General features: G+C 46.8%; 1 pseudogene; it reads left to right on the forward strand.

Annotated features, from left to right (window-relative positions):
* The first annotated feature begins 1,500 nt into the window (after positions 1 to 1,500).
* The window catches only part of LOC143962487 (NACHT, LRR and PYD domains-containing protein 3-like), a 108,561-nt pseudogene continuing 103,223 nt past the window's right edge, over positions 1,501 to 6,838 (forward strand).

Consider the following 6,838-nt stretch of genomic DNA (forward strand, 5'->3'; position numbering starts at 1 on the left):
GCCGCATGCGGTATTGCATGCCTTTGAAGTCAATGCAGAACAAATTATTTTTGTTTCCATTATCTTCAATGGGGAAACTCGCTTTGATATACTTTGGATTACGAGCATTCTCCTGGAACGGATTATGTTCGTAATCTGAGGTTCCACTGTATATATTTAGGCTTGTAAGTCTATATGGCCAATAGAAGTGAGAACAAAAAAAATCTACATCCAGACGCATGAATTACAATAATTATTTTTATTTTTTTTAAGTATGTGATTAGAACCAGAGGCTCTAATAGGTTTCAAAATCAGGTGGCTTGGGATGCAGAGGATGCACTCGGAGCCCACTCAGGTGTTACAATAGCGAATGAATATTCGCTGATGAAACACTGATTCTCAATCCGGCCAATCAGAAGCGGGTGTGAGACCCCGTTTCCGATTGGCCGAAAAAAGAAGACTCCCGATTGGCCGCCGAGGAGGAGGGAGGAAACAGAAGCCGCCACCACCATGATGAACAATGGAATGGAAGGCCCCCGCTGAACAGGGGAAGCTGCCGGTGAACAGATGGGGTAAGTGCTACCAACTGACCGGGGGCATACTATTTGCCCTCCTCCAAAAAAATTACCACCTGCTGCCACTGGTTTTATGTACACTATAATGGGGATGATGGTAACTGGTAGGGTGGTTATAAGTTTTGCTAACATCTCTCAATCTGTCGGTGACTTGTAAGGGGGATTATTAGTATGTCTATTATCAATATGTTCTTATATCCGGGTTATACATACAGTATGTTGTGGTGTTCTATGTTTTTAATCTGGTTTTGTATAAATAAAGCTGTTAAGCCCCGTACACACGAGCGGACTTTTCGACATCCAAACTCCGACGGACTGAGTCCGTCGGACTATCCGATCGTGTGTGGGCTGCAACGGACTTTAGCTTCGCTAAAGTCTGACGGACTTTAGAAATGAAGCATGCTTTAAATTTTCCCGTCGGAACTCCGCCGGACCCGGTCCCCTTCGAAAAATTCGCTCGTGTGTGTGCTACTCCGACGGACTAATACCGACGCTAGGGCAGCTATTGGCTACTGTCTATGAACTTCCTACGTCGAATCCAGTCGTACGTCATCACGTTCGACTCCGTCGGAGTTTGGTGTGATGGTGTGTGTCCAAGTCCGTTCGGTCGAAAAATCCGCCAGAACTCCGTCGGAACTCCAGCGGAACTCCGTCGGAGGTTCGTCAGACTTAATTCCTCTCGTGTGTACGGGGCTTTAGGCTCCCTCATCCCTCCACACTCAGTCCCCCGTCTATGACAGATAGACATTCAGTTTGCTGGTATCTCTGCAGATCTTTTTATAACTAGACCCCTCAGGGTGAAACGTATTCACCTCGTTATACAGGACGAGGAATGTGGACACACCCAGCGCCGTGTTGCGTTGGAGATGAATGACGTTCGAACAGTCGATACAGGTGGAGGTGTGTTATGTTACTAGAAATCCCTTCTCACCCTCCTCCTGGATTCTGGAAGGACGTTATATGAGACGAGGCAGAAACACGTCTTCGCTCACTTCTGGTCTTCATAGGATAAGAAGAAGTTGGACGCTGCCAGTGCCGTGATTCCAGGTTTTCTCTTCCAGAATCTTCTGTGATCGGACTCTTCACCTTTCTAGAAGATATTTTCAAGCCTCTTCATTGTCGGGAAGTACAAATAATTTGATTGGAGGATGTATGGGTAGATATAACAAGGTGAGACTCCACCAACCATTCTTAAGTCATTCATTCTAATGGAGCCGAGTTCCATATTGGAAGAGCCGGCATGAAATGGGAACTAAATCTAATTCCAAATAGACCTGAAGTCTGTATATTGTGTAGGCTCCGTATAGATCGTGTACAGTACAACCTTGGTTTGAGAGCGTTTTGCAAGACAAGCAAAAAAATGTTTAATAAATGTTGACTTGATATACAAGCGATGTCTTGATATACAAGCGATGTCTTGATTTACAAGCGATGTCTTGATTTACAAGCGATGTCTTGATATACAAGCGATGTCTTGATATACAAGCGATGTCTTGATATACAAGGGATGTCTTGATATACAAGCGATGTCTTGATATACAAGCGATGTCTGATATACAAGTAGAGTCATCTCACAGCTGAGTATAAAAGAGTTCCATTTAATGAAGGTACAACATTTAGTAACATATCGCTACACTTAGAGGCTCTTCTCTTCTCTTTTATACTCTGTAGCTCTTGATGGATTTTCCTTCTAATCCCCCTGTGGAGTCTTCCATTTGTGGATGGATATTTTATGGTTACACAACCTGGTCACATTGCTACAATCTTTTTATATGGACTATAAACTGAAGGCCCTATGAATAAATGGTTGTGGAACGAATCATCCGAGTTTCCATTATTTCTTATGGGGAAATTCACTTTGATATACAAGTGCTTTGGATTACAAGCATGTTTCCGGAACGAATTGTTCTCGCAATCCAAGGTTTTAGTGTATACTATACATGGACAATGTTTACTGTACAGAGAGGAGGAGAGTCTGTATCTTTCTATATATCTCTGTGTTCGGCATCTCTCCTGTTTGGTCTAAACAAAGCGGAGTTTAATATTCTGAGAGCCGGTAGGAAATGGGAACTCCACTCACTGCTCACAGTACTTAAAGCAAGCGGGGGGGGCATGGGTGAGCCACCCCCTCTGTGTCAATGGTAACGCAGACGGGGCTCGGGAGCAAGCCCGCACAGGTGCCCCCATAGAATAGAACTTTCCATGGGGGGGCACTTTCCTAAGAGGGGGAGACCAGATAAAGCGGATGGTGCAAATCGGTTATGCAGAGCAGGTAAGTATAACAAGTTTGTTATTTTAATAAAAAATGAAGTTTTAATGTCGCTTTAAAGTGGTTGTAACAAATCACTTTGACCTACATGTAAGCCTAGATTAAGGCTTACCTGTAGGTCCAAGAAATATCTCCCAAACCTATACGGTTTAGGAGATATTTACAAAAAGACAGCCACCGCTGTCTATGGTGCAGGCGCACTGGGCAGGCCGTAGATCGCGGCGATATGCCACTCTTGTTGGCTCCCGTGCGCATGCGTGGGAGTGACGTCATCGCGGCTCCGGAGCAGCGAGACCTGGAAGTCACTGCGGGATACATGGCAGTGGCGAACATGAAGATGGAGGACCGCTTCGGGGGCTTCGTTCTCAGGTAAGTTATTCATAATGAGCTAGTATGCTATGCATACTAGCTCATTATGCCTTTGCCTTGCAGGTTGCATTTTTTTTTAACTGCCTTTACTTCCTCTTTAATACCAAATAGATCAGAAATCTGTATATGGTGTGGGCTTCAAATAGATAGTATATAAATGGATGGTCTATACTATATAGAGAGGAGGAGAGTCTGTATCATTCTATGTATCCCCGTACACAACATCCCCCTATTACTATCATGGGGGACTACAAGTCACTGCATCCCACCACTGATATCATGGAGAACTGCAAGTCCTAGCACCCCCATACTAATATCATGGGGGACTACAAGTGCCAGCATCCCTCCACTGATATCATGGGGGACTGCAAGTCCCAGCACCCCCATACTAATATTATGGGGAGGCTACATGTGCCAGCATCACTCCACTGATATCATGAGGGACTACAAGTCCCAGCATCTCTCCACTGATATCACGGGGGACTACAAGTCCCAGCATCCCTCCATTGAGATCAGGGGGAACTACAAGACGCAGTATCCCTCCACTGACATCACAGGGAACTAAAATGTCCATCATCCATCTATGAGAATTATCTAGCTGTGGTGAACTGCAGGTGTCAGCATACCCTCATCAACACTCCCTGAGTTCTACCATGACGACTGGAGGGATATGATAAAGACTGCAAGGGATGGATGCCCAGATGTGGAGTCTGTACAATGCTGAGCAGTGGCGTCACTAGGGGGTGGCTTTTGGGGGCTATATCCCTGAATCTGGGGCCCATAGCCCAGAGTCTCTGCAGGGGTCCCCATGGGAAGGGGAGGCTCTCTGGGGACCCTAATTTAAGGGGGATGCTCTCTGGGCACCCTGATTTAAGGGGGATGCTCTCTGGGGACCCTGATTTAAGGGGGATGCTCTCTGGGGACCCTGATTTAAGAGGGGGCTCTCTGGGAACCCTGATTTAAGGGTGAGGCTCTCTGGGGACCCTGATTTAAGGGGGGCTCTCTGGATAACTTGATTTAAGGGGGAGGTTCTCAAGTGACCAAAATGTAAGGGGGTTGTTCTCTAGGGACCTTGATTTAAGGGGAGGTTCTCTGGGGACCCTGATGTAAGGGGGAGGCTCTCTTGGGACCCTAATTTAAGGGGGCTCTCTGAGGACCCTGATTTAATGGGGAGGCTCTATTGGGACCCTGATTTAAGGGGGAGCTCTCTGGGGACCCTGATTTAAGGGTGAGGCTCTCTGGGGACCCTGATTTAAGGGTGAGGCTCTCTGGGGACCCTTATTTAAGGGTGAGGCTCTCTGTGGACCCTGATTTAAGGGGGGGCTCTCTGGGGACCCTGATGTAAGGGGGAGGCTCTATTGGGACCCTGATTTAAACAGGACTCTCTGGGGACCCTGATTTAAGGGGGAGGTTCTCTGGAGACCCTGATTTAAGGGGGGCTCTCTGGGGATATAAATTATATATATATATATACACACATATGCCCGCCCAAGCGTATGACTTTCTTTACTACGCTGCTATGGGCTCTAGCCCCAGATCTTTTGTAGACCTAGCAATGCCCCTGATGCTGAGTATTACAAAATGTTGGAGATAAAGTTGATGGAGTAGAAAATAAATCTTTATATTTCACCTCCTAATCCTAACTGATCCTCAACCCTTCACCACCCTTCCCCTAGGTGACCCCAAACCCGAAGTATCACCTGACCTAGAGGAGTCAGGAGAAGAAGAAATAGGGATCTATCTATATATCTACTGTTTATGTATGTATGTACTGTATGTATGGATCTAGCCTATCTATCTCTCAAGGAAGTCTATACAACATTTAAGTTGGCAATACTAATTATTTAACTGCTCCAATATCGGGCACTTTTACCCCCCCCTTCATGCCCAGGCCATTTTTCAGCTTTTAGCACTGTCACACTTTGAATGACAATTACGCGGTCATACAGCACTGTACCCATATGACATTTCTATATTTTTTCTTCACACAAATAGTTTTCTTTTGGTGGTATGTAATCACCATAAAAAAATGAAAAAACCCTGAAAACATTTAAAAAAAAAGTTTTTTTCTTAGTTTCTGTCAGAAAATTATGTAAATAAGTAATTTTTCTTCTGCACTGATGGGCACTGATAGGTGGCATGGATATGCGGTACAGATGAGCAATGACAGGCTGCACTGATGGGCACTGATTAGGTGGCACTGATGTGGAGGCACTAATATTCCAAACTATTGGGAACTGATAGGTGGCACTGATATGCGGTACAGATGGGCACTGATAGGCTGCACTGATGGGCTGCACTGATGGGCTGCACTGATAGGCTGCCCTGATGGGCACTGATTAGGTGGCATAGATGTGGAGGCACTAATATGCTACACTAATGGGCACTGATAGGTGGTACAGATATGCGGTACAGATGAGCACCGATAGTCAGCACTGAAGGGCACTGATAGATGGCACTGATAGGCTGCACTGATAGGCAGCACTGATAGGTGGCACTGATGGCCACTGATAGGCTGCACTGATGGGCACTGATGAGGCAGCACTGGAGGGCACTGATTAGGTGGCAATGGAGGGCACTGATTAGGTGGCACTGATGTGGAGGCACTAATATGCTGCACTGATGGGCACTGATAGGTGGCATGGATATTCAGTGCAGATCAGCTCTGATAGGCGGCACTGAAGGGTACTGATAGGTGGCACTGATGGGCACTGATAGGCTGCACTGATGGCTACTGATTAGGTGGCACTGACGTGGAGGCATTAATATGCAGCACTGATGTGCACTGATAGGTGGCAAGGATATGCGGTACAGATGAGCACTGATAGGCGGCACTGAAGGGCACTGATAGGTGGCACGGATATGCGGCACAGGTGAACAATGATAGGTGGCACTGATAGGTGGCACTGATGATGGGCACCGATAGGCTGCACTGATGGGCTGAACTGATAGGTTGCACTGATGGGCACTGATTAGGTGACACAGATGTGGAGGCACTAATATGCAGCACTGATGGGAACTGATAGGTGGTACGGATATGCGGTACAGATGAGCACTGATAAGCAGAACTGAAGGTCACTGATAGGTGTTACTGATAGGCTGCACTGATGGGCACTGATAGGTGGCACTGATGGCCACTGATAGGGTGCATTGTTGGGCACTGATGAGGCGGTACTGGAGGGCACTGATTAGGCGGAACTGGAGGACACTGATTAGGCAGAACTGGAGGGCACTGATTAGGTGACACTGATGTGGAAGCAGTAATATGCTGCACTGATGGGCACTGATAGGTGGCATGGACATGCAGTACATATGAGCACTGATAGGCAGCACTGAAGGTCACTGATAGGTGGCACTAATGATGGGCACTGATAGGCTGCACTGATGGGCACTGATTAGGTGGCACTGATGTGGAGGCACTAATATGCAGCACTGATGGGAACTGATTGGTGGCACGGATATGCAGTATAGCTGAGCACTGATAGGCAGCACTGAAGGGCAGTGATAGGTGGCACGGATGGCCATTGATAGGCTGCACTGATGGGATTGATAGGCTGCACTGATGGGATTGATAGGCTGCACTGATGGGATTGATAGGCAGCCCTGAAGGGCACTGATAGGTGGCACTGATGGCCCCTGATAGGCT

This window comes from Lithobates pipiens, unplaced genomic scaffold, assembly GCF_037356315.1.
Source record: "Lithobates pipiens isolate NorthernLeopardFrog02 unplaced genomic scaffold, aLitPip1_a1.2 Scaffold_8, whole genome shotgun sequence".
NCBI lineage: Eukaryota > Metazoa > Chordata > Amphibia > Anura > Ranidae > Lithobates > Lithobates pipiens.